This window comes from Sarcophilus harrisii, chromosome 2, assembly GCF_902635505.1.
Source record: "Sarcophilus harrisii chromosome 2, mSarHar1.11, whole genome shotgun sequence".
Classification (NCBI taxonomy): Eukaryota; Metazoa; Chordata; class Mammalia; order Dasyuromorphia; family Dasyuridae; genus Sarcophilus; species Sarcophilus harrisii.
The window spans coordinates 282,486,596-282,500,026 of record NC_045427.1 but is presented as its reverse complement, the minus strand read 5'-3'; the positions used below and the strand labels follow the sequence as shown (position 1 = coordinate 282,500,026).

Here is a 13,431-nt window from a genome sequence, read left to right as displayed (position 1 = left end):
TTTCTATGTTATTAGAATTATATCTATGTCAGAGATTTAAGATCTGGGGGTATAATACTTTTTTCAGAGGAGAGAGATTGAGGATAAAAGCCACTTTTTCCTGATGGCTGGTAATGAGGAGAGAAATAAATTCTGCATCAAATCTAGAGGGCTAATAGCTTAATCTCAACCAAAACAATTTTTCCTTTTCACCAATCATTCAATCAATCAACATTTATTAAACATCAGGCACTATGCTAAACTCCAAGGATTCAAAACATGGTGAAAAAGAATCCTTGCCCTCAAGGAGCTTAAAATTTAATGGGAAGAGACAAGATGCAAACAAATATACAAAGCAAGCTATCTACTAGATAAATCAGAAATGGTTAACATAGAAAAGGTGCTAGAATTAAAAGTTTAGAGTAAAACATGGAATTTTAGCTGGGACTTAAAGGATATCAAGGAGGTCATTAAGAGAAAGAGAGCATACTAAGTATGGGGGACAGCCAGAGAAAATGCCCAGAGCTGAGAGACGGAGTATATTGCTCATGAAACAGCCAGACATCCTGTGTCACTAAACTGAAGCATACATGTCTCCACCCTATGATTATTACACAAAAGACCAATCTGTCAGCAGATTAGGGCAGCTAGGTAACACAGGGGATAAAACACTGGTACTAGAGCCAAGAGGAAGAGTTCAAATCCAGCCTCAGACACTTCCTAGCTGTGTGACTCAGGGCAACTCACTTAACCCTGTTTGCCTCAGTTTTCCCATCTGTAAAGAACTGGAGAAGGAAATGGCAAATGACTGTAGTATCTCTTCTGAGAAAACTCTGAAATGTTCATAAAAAGACAGACATGGGCAGCTAGACGGCGTTGTAGATAGAGCACCAGTCCTGAAGTCAGGAGGACCTGAGTTCAAACTGCCCTCAGACACTTAACACTTCCTAGCTGTGTGACCCTGGGCAAGTCACTTAAACCCAATTGCCTCAGAAAAAAAAAAACAGGAAAAGAAATTAGTAGGACCATTGCTAAATTGGAACTGAGCGAAATTTTTAAGTCTCATCTTTCCCAATACCATTCCAATAGGCTGACACATTATAGGGTAAAACACATCTTGGCAATGTTGGGGAAAATTTTATTTATTTACCTATATCTTTGTAGTAATTATTCCTTTATAAAAGCTTTCCAATGTTAAGTGGCTAACTGGAACTGGTGGGGATAGTCGTTAGGCCACTAGAAAGAGGGGGACATAGCTGTTAGGGGCTTGAACCAATTGGAGTTTGAGAAAGATGAAGGAAGGAAGGAAGGAAGGAAGGAAGGAAGGAAGGAAGGAAGGAAGGAAGGAAGGAAGGAAGGAAGGAAGGAAGGAAGGAAGGAAGGAAGGAAGGAAGGAAGGAAGGAAGGAAGGAAGGAAAGGAGGGAGGGAGGGAGAGAAGAAGGGAGGTAGGAAGAAAAAGAAAAAATCTCAACTGGGTATAAAGCTCCTCTAAGTGATGACTACAGATGATGTTTACAAGTGTCTGGGAGAGAGGCAACACTGATCTTTTCAGGGCTCTTGGGATCAAGGTTCTGGGTTGTCTCTGTCGTGTCGTCTGAGGAGATCCAGAGCACAAAATAATGGTATGGCTTGTCTGGGACATGTCCCTCTGGTCTTAAGGGCCATTGCTAACTTGGCTTGCCTGCCCTGTAGATGACAATTAGTAAACTGAAAAAATAAAATATAACTAATTCGCAGGCTTTGTCCTAAAAGTAAACATTCCAACAAACAAATAAAAGCATCCACAAATCCAAGTATTTACATTTTGCTGAAAAATGTATGTATTGATTTTAGGCAATATAGTAGCAGTAATATGTGTCCCCCTCTGTTTTCTTTTACTTAAAGCATGAAGAGAGCCAGGCTGCCACATCTCCCCCAAGGGTTTTAGGATTTTCTGAGGGGTTTGTGAATGTCTCATCACTACTACCATCAGCTCGAGTCCCCATTGGCTGTATTCCTCCACTAATAGGTACAAGTGACAAGCACTCCAGTTCTGTTTCACTAGTTAACATCAGTTCACTTTTACAAAAAGATATTTTATTCAAAGACATAGAAGAAACAAACGTGACCATTTGTCCCTAAGACTCTCCCCCACATCACCTTGGTCTCTGAGGATAGTAGTAGACTTACTCTTAGCTCAGGTCTTGCATAGCATTTCTCCAGCCTTCCTGGTGGGCTCTGTGGCTTCTGGCACACCATTAGTTCTGACCCTAGACAGGTGCAGATATCCAGAACACCCCTCACTCATCCCAGCTATAACACAAAAGGAAGTACCCTGTGGGAGCCAGAGTTTGAAAAGCTAACCTGTGACTCCACAGTTAATGCAAATTCTCTTTTATATACACAGCAAAGAATACTCTTCCCCTGATCCATCCCTGGTACCATGCCTTATGTTCTGTTTCTGTATAATGTCCTACCTGGCCCTCCCGTCACCAACGACTAGGTTTTATGAGTAAATTCCCCCAAGAAACCCCCATAAAATTTTTTTACTTCCATTCTGGCCTGGACTGCTCTGCTTTCTGTTACAGAAAAACTGTTCTTTCAGACAGTTTTTATACACACAATTGGAGTAGTCATACCAAAGAAATGGGGCCAGAGAGAGCCCTTACCTAGGGACAAATCCAGGACTGGTCCCCCACATCCTTAGACAGAGGGCTGCTCCATGCTTGCCCTGCGCCCAGGGAAGGGGGAATCTCCACGTGGGTCATGGGCGGAGGGATGGCCGGGCTAATCCCAGCGGCGCTGACTAGGTGAGTTCAGAACTCCTGAAAAACTAGTTTGGCTTGTGTTGCTTCATGAAAGCATTGGAGCATCTCAGGAACAAGATTATGTGATGATTAACCATGATGGAGTGATTCAAGACAATTCCAATAGACTTGGGATGGAGAGAGCCAGAGAGAGAGAAGTATGGAGGCTGAAGTGAATTAAAGCACATTTTCACCTTTGTTGTTGTTAGTTGTTGTTTTTTTCTTTCTTGTGTTTTTTCCCCTTTTATTTGGTTTCTCCTGTGCAGTGTGACAAATATGAAATATGTTTAGAAGAATTGAAAATGTTTAACCTAAAAAAAAAAAATTTAGAGTGTCTCACATTAGCCAGGAGAGCAGATGGTGTGTTGCCCCTGTTGGCTGGCTACTGTGATGGTCTCTGTGTTGAGCTGCCAAGTCCAGGTCAGAAGCTGAAAGTGAGGTGATTAGGAGAAATCCAGTGAAAAGTTAGAAACCTTTTCCTGTTATTTTGCTCACCTGGGAGGGAGCAAACTGTTCTGACTGCAGCTTTAAGTAATTGTAAAGGCAAGTGTAAGGAAAGACACTCCTGACAGGACAGCAATAAAGATTCAGAGGATGGTACAGAGGAAATAGAAACGGAGTCCCTTGTGTGTGTGTGTGTGTGTGTGTGTGTCTGTCTGTCTGTCTGTCTGTCTGTCTCCTTTCCTGACTGGTATCAGAGAAGTAAACAAGAGAGAAAGAGAAAATACTAAAATACTAAATTATTTGGGATATGATTGGTAAGAGAAGGGTTGGATCAGAATGTGACTTGCAGTTTTTAAATAGGCTTTAATCAGTGTCCACTAGAAGAATATATATATATATATATATATATATATATATATATATATATATATAGGAGAAAGAGAGAATTTAAGCAACTAGGGATGAGAAGAGAATGGGAAGAAAGTTAAGAAAATAATATTCTGTTTGCACTAACGTGAACAGAGAATTTGAAGGTTTTAAAGGATTTGGGGACTGAAAAGAAGTTTCATGGACTCTAAGAGGGGGATGAAAATAAACTAGCCCTGTCATCTGAAGCTCTAGCAGGAAATGGTCTGTATTATCAAGAGGCAGATTTGGAGACTGATCTGAGAAATTTCAAAGTGAATGGAGGGGGAAGGGTGAAAAGCTTGTTCTTTGGAACAGATCTGATTCTTAGAAACTGCCTGTAATATCTTTCCTGTTCACACACACATACACACATGATGAGGTTCGGTGCAGGGCAAGGAATTCTGGGAATCTTCTGGTCGGCACAGGTCCTTCATAAATGAATTTACGAACCCGAAAAGTTAAACTGGCAAAAGAAGTGTATTATTAGAACTGAGAAGTCAGCTTTTGCAGGCTGACTTCCTTAGTGGCAGTTCCTGACAGAGAAGTAAAGATCTAGCAGAGAAATCCCCAGAGAGAGGTGAATAGGGTCCTGTTAGGGAAATAGGTGAGAGAGATAAAGAGGGAGTAGCGCTGAAAAGAGAAGAGAATGTCATTTCAGTGGGCAGAGGGTCCCAGCTATGCCCAGGGGAGAGAGGTTCCTTGGCATGCCATGTTAGGTCCTCTGCAAGGAATGAACTGGAGGAAGCTTGTTTTATGGACAGTTGGTGGTGGGGATGGGAACAGTTTGAGCTGGAATCAGAATAAAGAATTTTGGCATTAAATGAGTGTTCCTGGACTAATCTCCAACTCAATAGAGTTGGAATCTCCAGATCAGGCTAAATAAGAGTGGTCCTGGACTCGACCAGTCCCACCCAGATAACAGAATGAAAACACTTTATCTTGATTCCTTGGGGTGGGTCTCTCAGCTTCTCTGAGAAAGTTTCCCAAGCTTTTCCCCTAAGTCCGAAAGAGAGCCTGAAAGAGTTTCAGGCTCCCCTCATCATTCCCCCCTCTGAAGCAGTCACCCCAAATTCATTTGGGATAAAGGGCGAAGGTCTCTTCTTCTATAACTGCTTCAAGCTGGCAAGGGTCATAGAGATGTCCTTAGTTCCTTTGGAGTTCATGCCAGGAGGGGAGGTGTGAGATCTGAAAATGGCAGCAGGGCATCTAAGGGGTGTTTGTACCAATCAGTCATCCCATGTTCTCCCGGCTGAAGGGCAGTTGAAAATCCGAAGCTTGAAGCCTAGAGAGAACAAATGTCAGGAGCAGAATGAAAGTGGGGTGTCCTCCAAGGTTGGGATGATGACGTTTGAGAATGGGGCCTTTAGCAGGAAATGCATCAGCTCCCATCTGTGGGCTGCCTTATGAATGCTGATAGCCCACCTAACACTGAATGCCCCCACGGCCCCAGAGCTCCCCAGCTGAAGGTAATTAAGGAGTTAATTGCTGGCAATTAAATTGGCAATTGCCGCCAATCAAAGAAAAGTGGGAGAGAAAATGCTAGGAGCAAAAAGTTCTCTCTATAGTAAAAGTGTTAAGTAGCCTAGAATTGAAAATCACCTCTGAATAAACCACCTTTTCATTTTCAGGAAAGCTAATTTGGAGTCAGGGAGCAGGATGGGGAGATTAAGGGTGTGATGGACCCAGACAGTCAGGTCAGGTAGGAGGCTGTGATGTCTATTAGGTTTCCTACTAAGCCACTGATGTCCTTTGGCTTTTAAAAATGCTCTGAACCCCAGGGTTAATGGCTCCCCAGGGTTAATTTTGAGGCTTTTTCAATTTAAAACAGCCACTGCTCTCTATTGTGGGGCAGGGTCTGGGGGATAGGCGAGGCCCTGCAGGCTAGGGTTGCAGATCCAGATAAGAATGCACTTAAGTTTCTCCAGATCTCTTAACTGTCTGTCTAAAAGTTTGTGCTTTTAAAAAAAAAATTTCCTTTGGAGGTCTGAGAGAGAGAATTGGCTCCTCAATCTCACCATAAAATCACCAAGCTGGCTTAGGCAGAGGAGAGATCTCAAGATCCTGACCCCCCCATCCCCACTCTAAGGGGGAGGGGTGGAGAGACCAGAGTGCCAGAGCGAGAGTGCAAGAGAAGCCCCACCCATTTTACCAGCTGCCAGGTGTCCAGCTGATGGAGCAAGGGGAAACTCGACCAAGCCCCAAATTCCTGCCAAAAGGCAGGATGTTGGGGGGGGGGGGGTGGCGGCTAAACCCCTGTACCAAGCAGCCACCAGGTGTTGACTATGGTGCTGGAAAGACAGTCCCTCCAGTGCTCCTCCTGCTCAAACTCAGAACAGGGACTGGGGTCTCCTCGGACAGTTTCCATGACACCAACAGCAAGAACCTCTGGGGTTCACAGCCTCAGTCTGGGAGGGATTTGCATTTAAGAGGCTCCTCTGCTCTGAGCCTCTTTCCCAGGAGGCAGAAGTTGCCCTGAGAAGAAGAGAACTGGGAGTCTCAGGTTTTAGTTCAGGTTAGAGAGAGTTAAAGATGCAACAAGCTGTTTGTAACAGCAGAGTGGGAGAAACATGAGGGCTCAAAATTGGCTCCTCTAGTTTTCTCTATTTAATCCTCCAAGTATTGGCCTTGAACCCCTCAAAGAGTTGGGTGAGGTCCCCAGAATAGCCAGGTTTTCTCCTCAGTCTGGGGGAGCTTTGTCTCCTCCATTTCTTCTGCCCGAGGGTGGAACTTAAAATCAGAATCCTTGGAAGTTCCAGGATTCAGCTCAGGTGAGAGAAAAAGGGATTTAGGAGTGCATTGACATGCAAAAGAAGGCTCCTTTGTCTCTAGAGGGGCTGGATGAAGGGAGTCTGATTCCCTTCCAGCAAATCTAATCAGCATCTTAAGCTTTCAAGTTTTGGGGGTTTTCTCAAGCTGAATTCTTCTCTGCTTAAGGAAGGATTTTTTTTTTTTTTTTAGAAGCAGAGGTGTTCTCATTTTTGACAGGAAAAAGCTTCAGTTTTCCCCAAATTCTATAGCACCTCACCCGTCTTGAGATATCTCTCAAGATAGAGAGTAACAAAAGGAGACCTTTTGTCAGAACACAGGAATTCCAATGCATCGTCCTCCGAGAATTCTGCTCAAGCCTGGATCTTTGATGACCCAAACCTACCCAAGGTGTTTGGGTGTCCACTACAGAATAGGGGGTAAATAAGGTTTTTTTTACCTTGTCCAGATTTTGGGGTTCAGTCAGGGAATCAAATGATGAGATTCACTCCCCTCGATTCCCAGTCAGGGAACCAAAAACTGATGAGGTTTGGCTCAGGGAAGGAAATTGTGGGAACCCCCTTCTGGTCGGCGCAGGTCCTTCATAAATGAATTTACAAACCCAGAAAGTTAAACAGGCAAAAAAAGTTTATTATTAGAACTAAGAAGTCAGCTTTTACAGGGTGACTTCCTTAGTGGTAGGGTCCCAACAGAGAGGTAAAGAGGGGTAGGATCCTGTTAGGGAAATAGGTGAGAGAGATAAAAAGGGAGTAACATTGAAAAAGAATGACTTCTCAATGGGCAGAAGGTTGCAACGATGCCAAGAGGAGAGAGAGGTTCCTTGGTGTGATTCCTGCTTTTGGGTCCTCTGCAAGGGATTGAGCTGAAGGGAACTTGTTATATGGGTACCTCTTACTGGGAGGTGGGAGCAGTTTGGGCTGGAATCAGAATAGAGAACCTTGGAATTGAATGAATGTCCTTGGACTAATCTCCAACTCAGTAGAGAAGAGAGAGAGAGAGACTGACTGTTTATCTAAGTCATCTTTTTCTATAAGGTTTACAAGCAACTATGAACTGCATAAATTTGTAAACTATTTGAATTTTATTGGAATAGTTGATTAAATACTTAAAGGAATCTTACAAATGAAAGTTAAATATTTAGATCAATTAGAAATTTTTTTAAGTTGGTATGTCTTGAAATTACACATTTTGCTGTAACAGCAAGATTGTACAATGATCAATTCTGACGAATGTGACTCTTCAACAGCGAGGTGATTCAGGCCTCTTCCAATGGTCTTGTGAGGGAGAGAGACATCTGCACCCAGAGAGAGGACTGTGGAAACTGAGTGTGGCTCACAACATAAAATTTTCACTTTTTTATTGCTGTTTGCTTGCATTTTGTTTTCTTTCTCATTTTTTTTTTTTTAGATCTGATTTTTCCTGTGCAGAATTATAATTGTGGAAATATATAGAGAAGAATTGCACATGTTTAACATATATTGGATATTGTCTAAGAAAGAAGGTGCATGAAAGAGAAGGAAAAAAAAAGTTGGAACACAAGGTTTTACAAAGGTGAACCTTGAGAATTATCTGTGCATGTTTTAAAAATAAACAGCTTTAATAAAAAAAAAAAAAAAAAAAAGAAAGAAATTTTGCTGTAAATTATACGACCCCTACCTTATGTGTTGTAGGTTCTGTTCATTTTAAATTTTAAGAACTATCTTATTTCCTCTCCACAAAAAGAGAAACTTATTTAAGGGAGCAGAAAGAGCAAGCCAGACCCCTTCTGAGAACTTCCAGATAAATGAGCTGCAGTAGCTTGGGAAAAATACTGTCAATCAGAGTCATTATTGAGTGATTAGATTCAATAGGGATTGAAAAAAATTATGGGGAAAAAAGGTTACTTCGTGGGAAAAGGTACATAGAATTGAAATCATGCCTGGGCAAGGTCATCAGCTCCATGAAAGAACTTGTTTGAGTTATGAAACAAGATGAATTTCACAATGGCCGCCCCCAGGCACTGGTTTCTGGCTGTGGGCAGCTGCTCTGAGGTTTCCTCTAGGGGTCTGCTCAAGTTGGTTAGACTTGGCCTCTGGTCCAGGGTCTCCAAGAAGGGAAGACAACTATTATTGAAGGACAAATCATGGAAACTTCCCAGGTGTCAACAGAGCCTTCTAATCCCTGTGGGCAGTGCCCAATCTGTTGGAATCTGAAACACAAGTATAACTCCATGGGCGTCCTTCTGCTGGTCAGTTATTCGCCCCCATGGAGAAATGCTGCCCTGGAGAGTCACAGGTCTGTGCTTGGAAGAGCATCAGAAAGTGGAGGAGTGGATAAAGATGCTCACTGGTCAGATCTGCTACCAAATTATAGGCCTAAGCTTCCAGAAGATTTGTTCCTAAGAAGAAACTCCAACTCAGTTGGTACTAGACATGATGGACTCCCCACTCTATCAACCTCATCTTAAAGAAAAGTCCAAAATGGAACAAAGTTGGAATGGCTGTGGGCTCCCCCCGCTTAAAAATACCGTCAACTACACAAGCAAACCCCTAGTGATATACCACTGATGAGGGGGAATAGTTTGTAAGATCCTGGCCAAAGTTCCCAACTCCTGCCAATGGCACTGCCTCCCATCATCCCAAGGCAGGCAAATTCATCCTAGAACTGCAAAGTCTGGCAATCAAAATTGGTTATTCCTCACCAAAATGTGGACCATGGGAAAAGCAATAAGGATATGGTCCAGATTCTAATGAATTGCTCATGGGGTCACGAACTCTAAAGCAGCTGTTAGTGATGGGGAGGCAAATGGCAAATAAGATACCAAGATTAGCTCTTTCTGAACTCTTGAGTTGGAAATATAAATATTACCCAAGAAATATAATAAAACAAGATTTATTTGCTAATAAAAAAAGAAAAGAAAAAAATTCTTAAACAACAAATTAGGTTACTGAGAATTTTCAAGTTTGTTTATGATGTAGAAGTAATTTCTATGATTGATCTTTATACCAGAATGAATTTAAACTCGAATAGGAAAAGAAAGAATAAGATGTTAAGTAAAATCTTGTGTGTGTGTGTGTGTGTGTGTGTGTGTGTGTGAGAGAGAGAGAGAGAGAGAGAGAGAAAGACAGATTCTTAATAAACTTTAATTGCTTAGTGCAACACCATGAGAATTATAATAGTTCTGTCTAGCCCTACATTATGATTAATAAACTTTCTATTTGAGGTAAAATTTTTTGAGATTGTAATGGATATCATTCTAAGTTTTGAATTCAGATATAATTGTCTGATGGATTATTTTTTAAAATTTATTTTTATTTTTATTTTCCTGATGGATTATTAAATTAGAAATCCACCATTCAAGAGACTTGCTACAAGTTATTCAGAGGGAATGTGAACTTGGGGAAAAGAATGAGGGGATGACCTTGACATTGCCCAGAGTAATATCCTCTTGACTCAGTTTCCTCATTGGATCACTTTCTTTTGAATTGGAATATTTTCCACCTGATTAATCAAGTCTGGCAATAAAAGAAGCAGAATTTTGTTGCATGATGGATTGTACCAAAAACTCAGCTGTGACTATTACCTGAAATCAAATGGAGTTAAGGATGCTTCATCCTGGAGCACATGAGCTGAGTCATTCTATGCCCTTAGACTTAGGCCTGGAGGATTTGTTTGGATGCTGTTACAATCTTGTCCCTGCTTTTTCCTTTTATAACATATTTCTATCATCAGGGCAGGTGATCAGTAGAAAATATGAGCATAATGCTATTATGTAAGAATTTACTATTTTTAGTCTGAATGCATAGCCATTACACATCTCAAACAGCTAAGCAAATTAGTACTTGGACTTGTCGTTTGCCTGTTACTAGTTATGTAGTTGTGTATATAAGATTAATTTCCTGAAGTATCTCATTCTTTCAGAATGCTATGGGAATAGTTGGACAAAGGTTAAAAACAATTTAAAAACTTATGAAACAAAGATATAAACTTATTAATATATGAGGTTAAAGTCAGAAACATCTACTTTGTTTTAAAGAATTGAATTTCATCCTAATCAGTGATCCTACTGAAAATAATGTTTGGGTAATGTCTATTTCATTTGGATATAGTTAACAAACTGAACATGTTTTACTACAGACAATTCATTTGACATATAGCCTTTTCTATATTTAACTGGGAATTTATTATTTCGTGTATCCACACATCCCCTTCTAAGTACTTTTGTTTACAATTGGAGTAAAATCAGCCTCTTATAAGTAAATTCATTTGTGTAACCATTTTACCTAGAGGTAGAAAGCATCTATTTGCAAAGAGTGATGTTACCTATATTTTCATATATAGGATTAAGTCTTTAATAGCATCTGATCCTCCTAAAGGAATTGGAATTAATTGAAATGGAAAAATTTTGAGAAAGTAATAAGATCAGACAATAATATATGGGTTATGTAAAAACTTAAATTCTTTGAAATTTCAAGTGAACCATAAGTCCCTAATTTAATGTGTTTCTTATAACTATTGTTGATAAGATGAGAACAAGGTTTGAGCTAGTTTTTAACCATATGAATTAGTTATTGGAAAACTGTACTAACTTGCGTTGAGATATGTTTTGTAAAATATTTTGACAAGAACATCTAAGGAGTATCCACAACCAAATTAGAACCAGGGAAGCAAATCTACCAAAAAGGAGACCACTTCAGAGTTGCCCCAAGAACAAGACCTATTGCAGAATGTCCTAGAGATGTTTTTAAAAACTAGACGTCTACATGGGACATCTGAGATAGGAGGTGAAATGTGTTGATTAAATGAACATTGGGAGTAGATTATTAAAATATAAAAAGACTTGATGTAAATGTTAGTGATTATTATTGTATTGCTTTGGCTTTTTTATTTTACTACATATCTGCATACTGAGTTCTCTGTTACTTTGGTGTCATATAAAATTAGTCCCTAAAATTAGTCCATGATCTTAGACATTCTTTCTGTCATTAGGCATTTTTACTGTGATTGGTCAGTCTTTTTATTCATACATTATCAGGGAAAAATAGCAACAGGTCTCTCATTGACAAAAAGGGGTAAATTGAGGCAACCAAATAATGCTAATTCACTTTATATTTGGTTCTATTTTGTATCACCCCCAATAAGTTGGAAAATTGCCCAAGCCATGTTTTTGTCTCTGAAATTTCAGAGTTCAGAAATTTAGCTAACCTGTAATAAGTTCAGAAATCCACTTTTCCTAGTAACCTCCATGTTAACAAAACCACTTCTACACCACTCAGGAAACTTCGCAGAAGATGCTGCCAGAAAGAATGTATGCACAAGAAGGTGTAATGTACAGGGAAAGCCAGAGTGGGAAAACAAGACTCTGCAGCTGAAGTAAACCTTAATTATCCCGTGGGATACATCCCCAGTCCATCCCTGGTCCCATGCCTTTATTCTGTTTTTATATGATATCCGACTTGACCTAAGGGTGATGTAGAGATCTACCACTGCTCTCCTGTGCCAGGAACTCGGTCTCGTGAGCAAACTTCCCCAATTAACCCCAATACAGTCTGTCATGGACTGGCCATTTCGGGAGCTAGCCCACTTCCAGCCTGGTGGATGACACTTACAGGAGTGTCAGGATCAAACACAGCAGGCCATGAAGATGATTTCTGCCTCCTAACTCTAGCCAGTCTCTCCCTTTCTCATAACAGGCTGGGTTGATCTAAAATGGAGCAGCTTATTACCCATTAATCTGGTTTTCCTAAAAGTTCTGGGAAAATGCCAGGGGAGTTAGCCAGCATTCCCTTTATCTGATACCTTGTGTAAGACCCCACTCATAAGAAATCTGGCCTCTTAACTGCACAGCTCCCCATTCTCCAAAGTGGGACAGGAATATTCATGCTCCAAAGCCACCTTGACTTGGGGTGAAGAAGAGATTCAAAAACAGTCTAAACTTTAGGATGAGTGTGGTAAACTTGGATCGTTGTTGTAAGCATTCAAGAACATTCATTCTTGAAGAGAACCATGACCTTAGGGATGATACCACGACATGTAAGTGAAGTGGGTTTGAGTAAGAATGGACCGTGCAAAGTCACTAGTCTCATCCCTTCCAGAGCCTTCTGAGTCCAGTGGCAAGATATAGATTAGGATGACTGGGGATGGTCCCTGAGGTGGTGGGAGATCTGGGCCTTTTTAAGCTAAGGTTTTTCCCAGATCTCAGTTCATCTAAGACAATGCCCCTTCGGTGAAAGTCTAGGTAAGAAATAAAGCCAAAAAAAGGCCTCTTTTACCTAGTTAAAAAAAAAAAAAATCTGGGAGGGAAGGATCCTCAGGATTTCTGGCCAAAACAGAAATATTGCTATTTACATTCACTCTGAATCAATCAGATTCATAAGCCAACTATAAGCTTGGCCTGGGACCTGTTGTTGACCAATTAGTGAAAGCCAGAGTGATGTGGGTTTAAGACATAATCCTTAAGAAAGAAATCTAGCCAGTAAACCCCAAGATACATTGGAAGGTTTCAGCAATCAAAAAAACCACATTACTTTCTTTGGGGAAGAGCACCTTCATGTAAGAGTGATATCCTAGGAAGGAAGGAAGAGAAAGAAGAGAAGGAGGGAGAGAGGGAGTGAGGAAGGAAGGAAAGGAGGGAGAGAGGGAGGAAGGAAGGACTATTATTATTACTAAGGTAGTTTGAAAGAGAAGTTGGGAGAATGGCTGAACAGATTGTGATATCTTATGATGGTGTGTGTGCTATAAGAAAGAAAGAGAGAGAAACAGAGAGAAAAAAAGAGAGAGAGGGGGAGGAAAGGAAAGGAAAGAAGAAAGAGAGGAAGAGAGAAAGGGGAGGAAGGCAGGGAGGAAGAGCAGTATTTGTCAATTTTCAAATTGCAATTGCTAACACTGAAAATTTAACAATTATCTCTACAAGTCAGCTCTAGCAGAGCTGTCCCAGCACATCCCAACCCAACAACCCTGTGAGGTAAGAACCATTATTATCCTTGTTTTATGCATGAGAAAACCAGCTCTGAGAGAATTAAACATGATTTGCTCAGGGTCACACAGTTAGCTAGTAAACATCTGATG

The 13,431-nt window shown here is 40.8% G+C and overlaps 1 pseudogene; it reads left to right on the top strand.

Annotated features, from left to right (window-relative positions):
* Positions 1 to 4,991: 4,991 nt before the first annotated feature.
* Positions 4,992 to 8,930, top strand: LOC100926523 (annotated as a pseudogene).
* The last annotated feature ends 4,501 nt before the right edge of the window (positions 8,931 to 13,431 follow it).